The 16,302-nt window shown below is 42.1% G+C and overlaps 1 protein-coding gene and 1 pseudogene across 1 annotated transcript in view; one reads left to right on the top strand and one right to left on the bottom strand.

The window, feature by feature from the left end:
- The window catches only part of Ppp1r13b (protein phosphatase 1 regulatory subunit 13B), a 73,322-nt gene that overhangs the window by 12,936 nt on the left and 44,084 nt on the right, over window positions 1–16,302 (top strand). The gene's annotated exons all lie outside the window — the stretch shown is intronic.
- LOC127231176 (60S ribosomal protein L30-like) lies at window positions 4,408–4,786 on the bottom strand (annotated as a pseudogene).

Below are 16,302 nucleotides of genomic sequence, written 5' to 3'. Positions count from 1 at the left end.
CATTTTAATTGCCAGTAGTGTTATAATTAAGCTACTCTTTCTCTCTGAAATACTTTATTAGCCCAACTGTGTCTGGGGAGACTTCCTAGTTGTAATTTTTCTCAATTAATGTAACACACTGAATTATTTTGAATTTTACTTTCCACTCTTCGTAAATAAAACACGAAAGAATGGCAGAGATAAAAATCAGAGTGTAAAAGGGTGACCATTTAGCAGGAACACAGGAGGAAAGGTCCTGAATTATTTTGCAGAGTGAGACAGGCAGGGTGAATAACCATGTCATGGTGTGGCTGCTTGTCTGGTCAGTTTGTCCAGACTGCTGTGCCTAATTGGGCCATCTTAGCAGACTCCTTGCTGCCGGGAGCTGCTGTTTTCTCTCTTCTCTGTCAACTAGAGCATTGCCTGTCCAATCCCTTGTTCCTGTCCATGACTAATTCCTTTCCTGCCCAGCCTACTTGTTGCTTCCTATGGGAAGTCCTTCCTGATCCTGGAGTCTAGAGTAGGGCTCCTTCCCATGGGATCTCAGGGCACTTGGCAGCTCCACATTCTAGTTCTCTGTTTTCTTAGGTCTCAGATTCAGTGGGGAGTGAAAACTTGGGTCAGCCTTACTGACCTTGTGTGTCCAGAATTTGGCTCTGGCCCAGGTTGTACCAATACAGTTTTCCTAAATGAATAGAGATGATCCTGAAAATGCACCCAATTTATGTTATAAACAAAGTAGCAGTTTGTTTTGTGTGGGTTTTGGCATTTCCTGCCTATTGTACTGCAGGCCTTGCCATGAAGTGACAAGAGAAGAAAACTCGAGAGCTGAATTTAATCTTTTTATATGGGTGTTTGCTTGTAGAATTGAACACAATGCAAATATCCTTGTTGTTAGAGAAAAGCTTATGGTCCAGTTAGTTTCCTGTTCTTTTGGAGAATTGCCAGGAATAGCTATCTGTGCCTATGTAAGGAACTTGGAGGGGAGAATGGGACTTTTAAAAATAACAATGGGATCATATAGTTTTTCTTTTTCAGTTTGTTGATATGGTGGATCACGTTGATAGATTTTCGTATGTTAAACCATCCCTGCAATCCAGGGATGAAGCCTACTTGGTCATGGTGGATGATTTCTCTGATGTATTCTTGGATTCGGTTTGCCAGTATTTTATTGAGTATTTTTGCATCTATGTTCATCAGGGATATTTGTCTGTAGTTTTATTTCTTAGTTGTGTCTTTCTGAGGCTTGGGTGCCAAGGTTATTGTGGCCTCGTAGAAAGAATTTGGTAATGAACCTTCTGTTTCTATTGTGTGGAATAATTTGAGGAGTATTGGTATTAGTTCTTCCTTGAATTTCTGGTAGAATTCTGCACTGAAGCCATCTGGCCCTGGGCTTTTTTGGTTGGAAGGCTTTCGATGACTGCTTCTATTGATGGTTTTAGGTCTATTTAAATTGTTTGTCTTTTCTTGATTTAATTTTGGTAAGTGGTAGTTATCCAGAAATTTGTCCATTTCCTTTGAATTTTCAATTTTTGTGGAATACAGGTTTTCAAAGTATGACCTGAAAATTGTCTGGATTTCCTTTGTGTCCGTTGTTATGTTCCCCTTTTTGTTTCTGATTTTATTAATTTGCATGTTCTCAGCCCTCAAATTGATTAATTCCTGGTTCTACCCCCCCCCCGGGTGAGTTTGCTTCTTTTTGTTCTAAGGCTTTCAGTTGTGCTGTTAATTCTCTAATGTGACGATCCTGTTTTCTTCATATGGGCACTTAGTGCAATGAACTTCCCTCGTAACTTTGCTTTCAAGGTGTCTCATAAGTTTGGGTATGTTGTGTCATCATTAAAAAAAAAAATAACAATAGGAGCTGGAGAAAGTGGCTCAGTGATGAACTCCATCTCCTGGGGATCGAACACCCTCTTTGACTTCTTCGGGCGTTGGGAATGCACATGATGCTCAGACATCTATTCAGGCAAAACACTCATATATATTTATAAAATAAATTTATGTAATTTAACTAATATATATTAATATTAGTAGTAGCAGCTAAGTGTGGTACTGCACGTCTTTAATCTCAGCACTCAGAAGGCAGAAGCAGGACGATCTTTGTGAGTTCAAGGCCAACCATAATCTACATAGTGAGTTCTATACCAGCCAGAGCTACAAGTGAGATCCTGTCTTTAAAAAAAAAAAAAAAAAGTAGCAATAGTAGCTTCTCATGTTTTACTTTAAACTTACTTTTAAGAAGATGTATTTGTGTATGTGGGGTGGGGTGATGTATGCGGTGCCATGAAGTCTAGAAGAGAGCATTGGGTCCCATGGAGTTGGTGGTGGTGAGCTTGGGTGCTGAGACTCCAACTCCAGGCTTCTGTAAGAGCAGCAAATACTCTCAGTTGTTGAGCCTTCCCTCCAGCTCCTGCTCATGTTTTTGTTTTTGTTTTTTTGTTTTCCTGGTTTTTTGAGACAGGGTTTCTCTGTATTGCTTTGGAGCCTGTCCTGGAACTAGCGCTGTAGACCAGGCTGGCCTCGGACTTCCTTTGCCTCCCTAGTGCTGGGATTAAAGGTGTGAGCCACCAATGCCTGGCCCTGCTCCTGTTTTTAATGACTAAATTGAATAGAAAAGTAAACTTTTCTGTATTGCCAGCTTTTTTTTTTTTTTAATGTAACAATGAATTGTTAATTTCAAGAATTTGTTCCTGCCTGGTGGTGGTCTACACCTCTAATCTCAGCACTTTGGAGGCAGAGGCAGGTGGATCTCTGAGTTTGAAGCCATTCTTATCTACAGAGTTGAGTGCCAAGACAGTCAGGACTACATAGTGAGACTGTCTCAAAACAAGACAAAAAAAAGTTTAAGAACATTTGCTGATGAGTCTTCTCTTGAGGTGGGGGGGGGGGGTCTCAGGCTAAGTTACATTGGTCCTAAGATCTAAGACCTACGAGCCCTGCCCTGGTCACATAAAGGCAGTTCTGTGCTAGGTATTGTGTGTCAACTATTTCATAGGGCATTGAGGAGGATGTGAATGGCCCATTAGAGAGGATGAATGTAGTAACTCCAAAATGGTGTGCACAATTTTACTGTGAGCACACACAGTAGCAGGTACTAGTACTTATAGACAGGTGTTTTCAGTCTTGTAGTAGAATCATGCAAAACACATGCATGGCTGGGTAGGAGTGTTTGAGAATGCAGTCTTGAGAATCAGGTAATCCTGGTTCCAGACCTGGCTGTGCCACTTACTAGCCCTTGACCTTTAGGCAAGTTATATAATCTTCTGGAGCCTATTTCCTCATTTGTTTTGTTTTTGGAGATTTATTTATTATGTATGCAATGCTCTATCTGCATGTAAGCCTGCAGGCCAGAAGAGGTAGCCAGATCTCATTACAGATGGTTGTGAACCACCATGTAGTTGCTGGGAATTGAACTCAAGACCATCTGGAAGAACACTCAGTGCTCTTAACCTCTGAGCCATCTCTCCAGCCCCATATTTCCTCATTTGTAAAATAAAGTAATAGTGTATGTCTCAATAAATTATGGCATGGTCATATAGAGAAAAAATATATAGCCTAAAACAATCTATAGTGTGAAGTATGTGTGTGAAGTATACCATTAGCTAAATGGTAAACATTCTACTGTGCCCTTGTTATTAAAATACAAAGAACCTTTCTTGTTACCAGAAAAGGTATGAAAAAAATATGTATTGACTGAAAGTATAAGTCAAAAGGAATTTCATTTCCTCTGTTGTTTGCCACTTTCAAAAAATTATTTGTTCTGACTCTGGACTGACATTGGGGAAACCTGCATAGGAGCAAACTAGGCCCTCTGAATGTGGGTGACAGCTGTGTGGCTTGGGCAGGCTGTGGGGCCACTGGCAGAGGGACCAGGATTTATTCCTAGTGCTTGAACTGGCTTTTTGGAGCCCGTTCTCTTAGGAGGGAAGCCTTGCTCAGCCTAGACATAGTGGCCTTGGTCCTGCCTTAAAGAGAAGTGCCAGACTCTTTTGACTCTCATGGGAATGGAAGCCCTACCGTCTCTGAAGGGTGGATGGGGGTGGATGGGGAAGTAGTAGGAAGGGAGGGAGTGGGAACTGGGATTGGTATGTAAAATAAGGAAAGATTGTTTTAAAACTAAAAATAATTATTTGTTGCCATTTAAAATTGGTACGCTTTTCATTATCAATTGATCATTTACATACTTATTTTATATCTAGAGATTAACACAGCATCTATACATGCTAGGCAACTATTCTACCACTGAGCTAAACCCAGCCTTTGTTTTGATACATTGTCTCAATATATATAGCTCAGGTTGGTCTCAAATCCATGATGTCTTAGCCTCTTGAGTGTTGGAATTATGAGAATGTGCTATGTGCTACCACAACTGGCTAATTGAAAAGAAAATCTTTTTTTTTTTTTTTTCTTTTTTAAGAGCTCTGATGGTTTTATTAAAGGAAGGCTTTTCTGGTTTACTACTTCTCACCAGTCTGTTCTGGCATGCTTCTAATAACATCACAGTTACCTGGGTCAATGATAGCCAGTGTGCGTACTCTGTAGTATTTTCCATATGCTGTGCCCGATTCAATGTTATTGCCACTGTAGTGATGGACACCAGTTTTAGCCAACATGGCATAGTATTCTATTTCAGATTTCCTCAAAGCCGGGCAGTTGTTGGCGAGGATAGCCAACTTCGCTTTGCCCTGTCTGATCATCTTGAGAGTCTGTTTGTATCCCAGCACGTACTTCCCACTTTTCATAACAAGCTGGAGCCTAGAGTTGATGGACTCAGGGACTTTTTCGTCTTTTTTGCGGCCACCATCTTCCTGCCTTAGGTGTGGGACAGCCCCCAATCAAGAGCAGCTGCCAAGATGGCCGGGGAGCGATAAAGGACGAAAAGAAAATCTTTTAAAAAAAAAAAAAGAAAGAAAGAAAAGAAAATCTTTTATTTATTATGTATACACTTGTGTCAGAAGAGGGCACCAGCTCTCATTACAGATGGTTGTGAGCCACCATGTGGTTGCTGGGAATTGAACTCAGGACCTTTGAAAGAGCAGCCAGTGCTCTTCACCTCTGAGCCATCTCTCCAGCCCCAAAAGAAAATCTTTTACCTTGAACTTGTGACAGGGCTGAGACAATCTTTGTGAACAGTGCTCAGCAGTAGATCTGACACCCAGGCATCCAGTGTGGGTCAGTGCTAGTGCAGGCTCTTGTTGGAGATGACAGCAGAAATGGTGTTGGTATGAATTTCTTAGGTCAGTTGGTTCCCCAGTGTAGGCTTTTTGGTTATCCAGTGGGGACTAAGAGTCTGGGAGCCTTAGCTGCCTTTATGTGAAGTAGGCCAGCTGCAGACCTGAGCTCAGCTGAAGAATGCCAAGTGCACAAGGACCCCCCCTTCTTCCTCTCCATCCCTCCTACCCTGCGCTCCTTGGAGAACAACAGTGTCCATTCTACTTTGGAGAGGCCTGCCAAGTTGTGCCTGCCTTAAAAGATTTTTATGGGGTAGAGAGATGGGTCAGCAGTTAAGGGCACTTGCTGCTTTTGCAAAGTGACTTGTTTGTTACCAATACAAACATGGTGGTTAACAACCATCTGTAATTTCTGCTAGTGCCCCCCCATCCTCTATGGGCATCAGTCATGCACAAAGAACACATACGTACATGCAGGCAAATCATACACATAAAATTTTTGAAGCTGGCTGGGCATTGATGGTGCATGCCTTTAATCCCAGCACTTGGGAGGTAATCACTCTGAGTTTGAGGCCCGCCTGGTCTACAGAGCCAGTGCCAAGATAGGCCCAAAGCTACACAGAGAACCACTGTCTCAAAAGAAACAAACAAAAAACACATACAAAAAACTTTAAAGTTAAAGATACTTGGGACATATGACCCCAGTGAACAATGTCATATAGTAGGCCTTTTGGAGCCATGTCTAGGTTTAGCATCTGTTACGGGGTAAGGAATCAAGCCTGCATTTTCTTCCCTTAAAAAAAAGTGGGGGTGGGGTGCAGGGGATGATGAACCAGGCAGAGTTTGTGCACACCTTTAATTCCAGGGCTCAGAGGCAGGCAGATCTCTGAGTTCTAGCCCAGCCTGGTCTACAGAGTGAGTTGTTAGACAGCCAGGGTTACACAGAGAGGACTTATCTTGGGAAAACAGGGGTGGGGATTGATGTAGCCTACCTCACTTACTTGCATGTCATAAATAGTGCCTTCCTTGTTCCTTTCTCATTAAGGAAGGCTGGGAGAGGGTTATTTTTTTTTTTTTAATTTTTGTTATGTGTGTGAAGGTGCAGATATGTAAAGATCAGAGAATAATGTTCAGGAGTCAATTATGTCTTTTCATTGTGGGATTTGGGGATCAAATTCAAGTTGTTGGGCTTGTGTAGTTTGCACTTTTACCAGCTGAGCATCTCACTAGCCCGTGACATTTCAGTTCATGTCTGACCTTTAAAAAACTGACAGGGGAATGTCAACTGTTTTAGTGCCCAAAGTTATTGTTAGGTATAGACATTAAAAGGTTTGAGAGCATGCGGTTAGGATGTTGCTGTAGAGCCCAGGGTGGTTTTTAACTTTTTTTTTTTTTTTTTTTTTTTTTTGAGGTGGGGGTGGTTTCTTTGTTTTGTTTTGACACAGGGTTTCTCTGTGTGGTCCTGGCTGTCCTGGAACTCACTCTGTAGACCAGGCTGGCATTGAACTCACAGAGATCCTCCTGTCTCTGCCTTCCCAGTGCTGGGATCAAAGGCATGTGCCGCTGCTGCCACCACCACCACCCAGCAGCCTTTAACTTGTAAATTATTTGTATGTGTATGCCTTCATGTGCATCTGTGTACAGTATATGTATTGAGGTCAGAAGGTGCCAGATTCTTCAGAACTGGAGAAAGACAGTTGTGAGCTGCTATGTGGGTACTAGGAATCAAACCTAGGTCTTCTAGAGGAGCAGTTAGTGTTCTTAACCACTGAGCCACCCTCTACATCCCCCACCCCCTCCACCCCACCCCCACCTTCATTTTTTTCTTTTTTTAATTAATTTAATTTTGAGATGAGCTCATTATGTACATTATGTAATCCTTGGTGGCCTGGAATTCTCAGAGACCTGGCTCTGCCTCCCTAGTGCCTGAGATCACAGTTGTGTGCCACCAGGCCCATCTTGACAGGTTATTATCTGTCAGGGTTTGTGCTAGACATTTCCTAGACTTTGGCATTTAAGAGTTAAACAATTGGAGTCTGTGAATGTGGAAAGGAGACAGCTTGCTGTGCTGAGCATCAAGGCACCTGGATTACACTCTTGGTTTATTACAGAAACGTTTATTGATCTCCCTCATCTTTGACTGAAGACAGGGTTGGTTAGATTGTTGCCAATCTGGCTCTGAGATGTCATGGCTGATTTAAGTGTTTAAAATCTCTGAGTATTTCTTTGTTGAATTGAACAACAAAAGGATTAAGATGAAATAATTACTTACTTGATCACTAATTCATTAACAACAACAACAACTTGTTTCTTTTTTCACACTCACGAAAACATTAGTATTTAGAAACTGAAGCATAACCAGGCTAATTCCAACACTTGGGAGGATCTCTTGAGTTTGAGGCCAGCCTGATCACAGGGAGTTCCAGGACATCCAGGGCTACACAGAGAAAATGCTTCTCTTAAACAAACAAGCAAACAAACAAAAAACCCCAACAAAACAAAAAGCAAACAAAAGAAATTGTAGCATTTAGATACTATAGTCTGAAATTTGCTGCTTAAAACGTGTGCTTTTCTTTTAATGGACTAGTACTAAGGCTACCTTTTATTTTTGTGTTTGAATATGGATTCTTAAGAGGGCATCCTGAGTGCTGAGCCAATAGTAGCACATGGACTATTTTCCAGCTCAGAAGAGACAGAAAACTGTTCTGTGGTGTAGAAAAGCCAAGATAAAGAGAAAGGTGGTCTGCTCCCAGTCTGTTCCCTCCTTGGAAATGGCAGAGGCTTTCACAGTGGGCAGCAGGACTTCCCTGGGTTTATTGAACTGAGGAGTGGCTTGACCTTGGGCTGGTGGGAAGGGAAGGGCGGAAGGGCGTCTTTACAGTTGTTGCGCTTGCTTCTCTGGCCTGCCCCTTAGTGGGCTGATGCAGGCTTTCCTGTCCTCTCCCACTCCTTACCCTAGTTGTTAAACTCTATACAGCTGGCAGACATAGGGTTAGTCAGATCCTGGAAGCAGTTGGCTTCAATGTAGCAAGTGCAGCATTTCTGAGCTGTTAAAATTGGCTGTGGTGCCTGGAATGAACATTCAACCTTCATAAAAATGTTCTCAGATTTCTCTTTGTAAAGTAATAATTTTAAATTTAGTTGTTCTCTTTCAGTGTGTGACACAGGTGCTCATGCACAGTTTTGCATGCTACAGCATGTGTGTAGGTCAGTTCTCTCCTACAGTCTGGGTCATGGGGATGGAGCTCAGGTCCTCAGGCTTGGCAGCGAGCACCTTTACCTGCTGAGCAGCATTTTGTACATTTTATACAATTCCACAGAGTGTACACACACACACACACACACACACACACACACACACACACACATTGTCTCTCTCTCTCTCATGGACACACTTGTGCACATGACACTCAAATGCTATCCCACACCATACACACACACACACACACACACACACACACAATAATAATTTTTAATGGGAGATTTTCTGGAAGGGTATTGGATGGAAAGCCAGACAGCATGGTGTTCAGTCAGGGCAAGAAGGGACAGGTCTGGGGATGTTGGCGCAGGGGTGGTTGGCGCAGGGGTGGTTGGCGCAGGGGTGCTAAGGCCCTCTCTCTGTAGTGTGCCCCCTCCCCTTGCAGTCTCCACCAGACAGCAAGGTGGTCAGAGCCTGCACCAGGGCCTCACCAGCGTCTTTGTCTTGCAGCATCTCTAGCACTCTGTCTGGGACTCTTCTACTAGCTCTTCCCTAAGGGGCTTTGTGTCTGCTTGTTGGAATAGGTGTTCTCAGCACAGCAGCCAGAATGAGCTGGGAAATGGATGTCAAAATGTGCTGCCCTTAGAACCCTTCCGGGCTCCCGTCAGCCGCTTAGGAAGGCCTGACAGGTGTCTGTCTTACTGCTCATCTACCCTTCTTCTCTGGGTTCTCTGCTCCTGCAAAGCCGGGCTCCTTATACTCTTGCCTTCCTTCCTCCTCAAGCCTCCACTTTCCCTTCCCATGCTCTTTCATGCTGTTGTCAAGGCTCACTCTGACACCTCCTGCAGTGAGGCCTCTCATTTTGGTGTGTGGGGCGGGGCAGGGTCCAGTGTAGCTCAGGGTGGCTTTGAACTCTTTCCTCCTGGATTATAGACACACCCCACCATGCCTGGGTTCTGAGTTTCTCTCTAACTACCTTCTTAACTGAAGCCACTCCATTGCACATCAGTTTTACTTGCTCTGTTTTCCACAGTGCATGCATCATCTGCTATACTGTATGCTTTACATGTCTTTCCCTTACTTTACACAAGTGCACAATTCATCAGTGCAGTCTCCAGAACATAGCAGGCACTCAGAATATCTGTGGTACAAAGAACAGGTTTTAATTTTTTTCTTTTGAGTGAGCAATGGCAAGAGGAGTGCACTCCAAAAAATAAGCATGCTTTCTGGGAGCTGAGTCCCAGAGCAGAGGGATGAACTGACTGAAAGCATCTATCTCAGTTGATGTCACCAGGATTTCTGTGAAGAACAAATGCATGTGTGTTTTATAGGCACTGAGAAAAATGCTTCTTTTTCTCCATTGTGAAAAAGTAGGGCTGCCTGACTACCAACATCCAACAGTTAACCATTCACGATACAGTAGTTATAGTCGTGTAATAATAGGAAAACTCTTATGTGGCTGTATGTTTTATTAACTTGGAATATAGAACTTTTTCTTTAAAAGGTATGGGATGGAGATAATTTTTGCAAATTGTTCGTGGATTTTTCTTGAACTCAAAGCAATGAACTTACCCCAGTCTCCTGAGTGTGGGATTAAAAGCATCAACCACCATGCCCAGTTATGACTGGGATTTATGAAGACCTCTGCTACCCGAGCAGACCCAGACTTCAGGACTTAGGTCAGGCTTGAACATCAGCTTTGATGGACACAGGCCTGTATTCCCAGCAACTTGGGAGCCTGAGGCAGGATTATAAGCTCAGAGCCAACTGGGCTACTGAGCAAGTTCAAGGCCAGGCTGGGCAGCTTAGTAAGACATTGACTTAAAATTTTAAAATACTGAAACAAAATTTTTTTAAAAGACTGGGAACACAGTGGTAGAGGGCTTGCCTGCCTAGCATATGTAAGGTCCTAGGTTTAATCCTCAGTACTGAATAGAATTGCATTCGCAGAGTAGGAAGGCGTCAGAGGTTATCATCCCTCATTTCTATTCTTCAGTAGGAAGTTTCTCTGAAGCAGTGTGGGCTGTTGACTGTTTATAGTCATACTTAAATGTTTCTTTTTCAAAGCTACATGTACATTGTGGATATAAAGTGAGTTTTTTTATTTATAGAAGTTTGGCTTTGTGTTCCTATCTGATAACTTTTGTGTAAAACTTACTGTAAAGTTCCATGGAAATGAAGAACTTGGCGAGTTGGGTTTTGAAGTGATTGTGAATTGTTTCAGAACTAGTCAGCAGAAGCTGACTTTGTGTCAGCTCACTGTCGGGTTCTTCCTCTTGTGACTTCAGACAGTGTGGCCTGCTAGGATGGGTCTCCTCAGAGACTGGCCCACAGGCTGTTGGGACAGCCTAGTGATACAGCACAGTTAGAAAAGAACATCTGCCCCCTCAGTAAGCACTAAAATGATGAGACTAGCTTTTTAATACTAATAAATGGCAGAATTTCTTTGGGTTTTTGTTGTTGTTTTGGGTTTTTTTTTTTTTTTTTTTTTTTTTTAAGACTAGGTTTCTCTGTGTAACCCTGGCTGTTTTGAAACAAGCTCTATAGACCAGGCTGGTCTCAGACTTAGAGATCTGACTGCTTCTGCCCCCACTGGGATTAAAGGAGCGTGCCACCACATCTGGTAGCTGTAAAAGGAGTTGTTAATTGGTCTAAATAGTAAAAACCCGGAGTCAGATAATAGAGGAAATGTTGATAAAAATTTCATTCTGATTGTAAAAACTTTATAGAATATGTTTTGTCAGTATTACCAATATTTGGGGAAAATTGCAATTCTGCTATATCCTACTTCAAACACAGAAATAATTTTTTTGAGCACAAATTATTTATTGTGAAAATTTATTTTTGAAGCTTCCAGGTTTTACTTTGTAAAGTTGATAACCATGTGTAAGTACGCCCTTCTTCCTGCCTGTCCTCTTTTTCCTCTTTTTAACTACCCCAGACAGGCTCTCTCTGTATAGTCCTGGCTGTCCTGGAACTCACTCTGTGGACTAGGCTGGCCTCGAACTTACAGAGCTCCTCCTGCCTTTGCCTCCCAAGTGCTAGAATTAAAGGCGTGTACTACCGTGCATGGCTTATTTATTTTATTTTATTCTACTCTCATTTATATGGGTTGTTTTGCCTGCATGTAAGTTGGTGCACCATGTGCATGTAGTGCCTGAAGAAGCCAGAAGAAAGCATCAAGTCCCCTGGGGTTATTGGTTGTGAGCCACCACGTAGGCATTGGGAATTCAACTGCAATCCTCTGGAAGAGCAGCCAGTGTTCTTAAGCCACGGAACTCTCTCTACCCCCTCTTCTTTTAATATAACAAACTTTACAAATGGACCTGGTAAAGTAGTGTTTAGTTTCCGTTTTCCCATTGTATTCTTGCTCCTATTCATAGTTGCTATTGGAAATTACTAATACTGGCTTCCCTTTATGGAACACACCTAATTAGGTGAAGCTCTATCCTCCCACTCTGTGGCAACAGTGGCATCTGTCTTGTTTCATGAGATGTCTTATCGTGGTTCTGTCATCAGTGCCCAGTGGCGTTTGTGGAGGCTTCCAGGTCATGTGCTTAGGCCTTTTCACTGTGTAAACAGACCGTCTGCAGGCACTGCTTGTGCTCTACACTGCTCTTGCTTAATTTCTTATGATGAAAACGTTTAAAAACAATAGCTCACACCCTTATAAGCAAATTCAGAGTTACGACTTTCAAGAGCTGGTATACACCTAAAAGAGTTAACAGCCTCTTACAGGAGGAGGCATCTGGTTCTCTTTTCTTTGGAAATTGTGCTTTGGTTGTGGATATATACCTGATTCTGTAAAAAGTATTCTTTAAGGGTACTATTTTGCTAATTTTTTTTTCTGGTGCTAGGTCTTCATGCCTGCCAAGCATACATTCTACCTCTGAGGTTGTGTGTGTGTGTGTGTGTGTGTGTGTGTGTGTGTGTGTGTGTGTGTGTGTGTGTGTGTGTATCCTTAACTGTCTTTATTTTAAGCCTTGTTTTACAACTAGGGAAAAGATTAGTAGTGAGTTTTTGTGGTTGAAGACATGACAAAATGAGATTTGTGTTACTGTAAATGTGTATTACAGAAAGAATATATATATTACAATACAATATGTTGTTGTTTGAGAAAAAGTCTGGCTATGTAGCCCAGACTGGCTTCAAACTCAGAATTCTCCTGACTTAGTCTCCTGATCACTGGGATCATGGGCCTTGGTACCGTGCCCTACTATCATAGTTAAAGCTGCTTCAGTGGAAAAAAAAATTATTAATAGGTTTAATTGGTAGAACTAGGTATCTTTAATAAGTTTTATTGATGCTAATCACATACCATAAAATTCATCCTTTTACTATATTCACAGTTCTACAATCATTACCACTATCTAATTGTTTAGTATCTTCATCTCCCAAAAGAAACCATATTTTTGTCAACACTTACATGCTATTTCTCATTCCCTGCAGCTCCTGGAAAGCCAACTTCTGCCTCCTGTCTTTGTGGGTTGTTTAGTTCCAGGCATTTCATATGAATAGAATCATTCATTTTGTGACTTTTTCATCTGAGTTTATTTTCTGTCTTTCCAAGGGTTGTCTGTGTTGTAGCCTTCAATCCATTTCTCTTTCTGATCAGATAATGTTAAGTTCTGAGTATGCCACATGTTACTCAACCATTTTAAGTTTGAGCTGTTGGGACTGGAGAAATGGCTCAGCAGTTAAGAGTATTTGCTGTTCTTTTTGAAGATGGTAATCACATCTGGTGGTTCACAACTACCTCCAGCTCCAGCTCCAGCTCTAGGGGATCAGTGAGTCCCTCTCTTCTGGCTTCTGTAAGCATGTACACACAGGTGGCAGACACATAGACATACGTGTATTTTTTTTCAAGTGTCGTTATAAGTTTGAGCTCTTTCTAGTTTTGGCTGTTACAAATGATATTGTGAGTTTGGGTTTATATATAATGTATACATATAATTTGCTTGGGTATATATGTATATGGATAAAAAATTACGGGGCAGGAGTATAGTAAAATGATAGCACACTTGCTAGCATGATCCCTTGGTTTCATCCCCTGCACCACCAGAATAATCATAGAGGGCTGGGCATGGGGGTACTTGCCTGTGGTTCCTTCCTCTTGGAATGCAAATGTAAGAGGATCACTGTGTCAGCAAGATGGAGACCAGCCTGGACAACAGAGAGACCTAGTCTTATCTTAACACCAACAAAAACACCTTCCTCCCTCCCTCCTTCCCTCCCTCCCTCCCTCCCTCCCTCCCTCCCTCCCTCCCTCCCTCCTTCCCTCCCTCCTTCCTTCCTTCCTCCAGGTTTGTTTCTCTGTGTAGCCTTGGCTGTCCTGGAATTCACTCTGTAGACTAGGCTTGTCTTGAACTCACAGAGATCCATCTGCTTCTGCTGCCCAAGTTCTTTTGTATTTATCTATTTATTTTATTTTATATGTGAGTGAGTGCTCTACATGTATACTTGCACGCCAGAAGAGGGCATCAGATCCTATTGCAGATGGTTGTGAGCCACCATGTGGTTGTTGGGAATTGAACTCAGAACCAGTGCTCTTAATTGCTGAGCCATCTCTCCATCCCTGTCTGTTTTTGATTTTGAAGCACGGGAGAAGTGTTTGGAGGATTGTTTCAGAGTGTCTTAGCTTTAGAGTCAGGCAGTGAGTTAAATTCTGTCTCTAGTATTTGCTAGCTCTTTGACTCAGTTGTCATTTAACCTCTCCAAGCCCCCTTTCCTAGTCTGTGAAGAGTACTGGCTGTAAGGCAGAGACTGAGAAAGTGTAAGGTCCACAGCACTGTACTAAGGAGACTGAAAAAGTAGTGAAGGCAGTGATTTTCCTAGTGCAATGACTTTAGTTTTATGCAAGTTCTGTTGTGTTTCATAAGACCATCCTAGCTTTTTCAAAGTATTGTACCATGGTGCAAGGTGACTTAGTTCTTACACGTATATCTCCTCCCCCCCCCCCAGCAACTTCTACATGTGGTCAGAATGCCTGCATGTATTCTTGCCAGATGCAGGATACTGTTGTTTTTATTTTAAGTTAAAGGCTGTTTTACAGCAATATTAGGAATACAGAAAAATGGAACAGAAACTATTTTTTCCTCCCTGGCTTCCTGCTCCTCCTCCCTTAGATCTCCCCTATTATTTATTACCAATATAGTGTATTACTGTGATCTGTCTGTTGTAATTATGGACCAGTGTTGATATGTTTTGATTGAGGTCCTTAGCTTATGCCAGACTTTACATGAGTTTTCTGGGTTTTGACAAATGTGTGATGTGTGCACACTTCTAGTGTCATTCAGAACAGCTTTGTTGCCCTAGAAGCAAGCCCTGCAGTCTTATTCACTGCTCCCTTTCCCAGCCCTACAGCCAGTCCTGGTTCTATTGTTATGCTTTTCCAGAACCTTGTATAGTTGAAATCCCAAAGTATATAGCTTTTCAGGCCGGTTACACCTAGCAGCTTATAGTTAGGGGTCTTTCTTGTCATTTTGTGACACATACTCTTTTATTGCTGAATAATACTCCATTGTCTGAATGTGTCACAGTTTGTTAATCCATTCATCTACTGAAGAAGATAAATGATTATTTCCATCTTGGTTGTTTCTAAATTTTGGCAATTCTGAGAACTGTTACAGGCATTTTTATGGAAATGCAATTTCAGTTTGTTTGAGTGAATGCCACGACCATTTGTGCTTGCTAGATCATATGGAAAAAGTGTTTTTGAGGAGGGGTTTTGAGACACTGTACCTAGACAGGCCTGGAACTTAACTGTGTGGTCCAGGCTGGTCTTGAACTTGCAGCACAATCTTCTTGCATCATCAACCTTCAAAGTGCTAGAATATCAGGTGCAATCCCTGTTTTGTCTTTTAAAGTGGGTATACCATTACTACTACTGCGTTCCTGTTGCTCCGTGGTCTTAAATGAGATGGTGACTTGAGCAGAGTTGATAGGGTTTTCTTAGCTTGGGAAGAGACACCATGACCACTACAACTCTTAAAAGGAAACGTTTAATTTAGGGGGTTTGCTTACAGTTTGTTCAGTCCATTATCATCATGGTGGGGAGCATGGTGTGTGCAGACAGACATGGTACTGGACAGAACTCAAAGTCCTACATCTTGAAAGCAACAGGAAGTCAGCTGACACACTGGGCAGTACCCTGAGCATAGGAAACCTCAAAGCCTGTCCCTGCAGTGAGACACTTCCTCCAACAATGCCATACCCACTCAAACAAAGCCACAACACCTCCTAATAGTGACACTCCCAATGAGATTATGGAGGCCCATTGTATTCAAACTACCACAAGGACTGTTGAGGATTTAGTGTTAAGGTCATTTAACAGCCTGGTATTTGTATACCAGTGCTTTGGCTTTGGCCTTTCTGATAGGTGAGCAGTGTATCTCATTGTTTTGATAACAGTTCCTATATGACCTGTGATGATGAGCATCTTTATATATGCATATATGGCATTTCTGTATTGATTTTCTTCACATCATTTGCCCCTTTGAAAAAGTGTGTTGTTTCAATATTGAATTTTAAGAAATTTTAGGATGTAAGTCCTTTATTTAAGCCTGTACGCTTTGCAAGTATCTTCTCAGTCTGAGACCTGCCTTTTCATTTTCTGTTTCAGATTTTTCTTTTCTTTTTTCTTTTCTTTTCTTTTCTTTTCTTTTCTTTTCTGAGACAGGGTTTCTCATTGTAACAGCCCTGGCCTCAAATTCAGAAATCCACCTTCCTCTGCCTTCAGAATACATCACCATGACTCTGCAAGATTAACTAGGTGTATATATGCTCATGTGATATGTACATGAGTGTAGGCAACCATAGAAGTCTGGAGAGAGGGCTTTGGATCCCCTGAAACTGCAGTTACAGGGGGCTTTGAGCTATCTTTTGTGGGAGCTGGGAATTGAACCTGGGTCTTCTGTAAGAGCAACAAGTGCCCTTAACACTAAGCCATCT

The sequence above is a fragment of the Phodopus roborovskii genome, unplaced genomic scaffold (assembly GCF_943737965.1).
Source record: "Phodopus roborovskii unplaced genomic scaffold, PHOROB, whole genome shotgun sequence".
NCBI lineage: Eukaryota > Metazoa > Chordata > Mammalia > Rodentia > Cricetidae > Phodopus > Phodopus roborovskii.
Note: the sequence above shows the minus strand (reverse complement) of the source record. Positions and strands in the feature narration are given on the sequence as shown.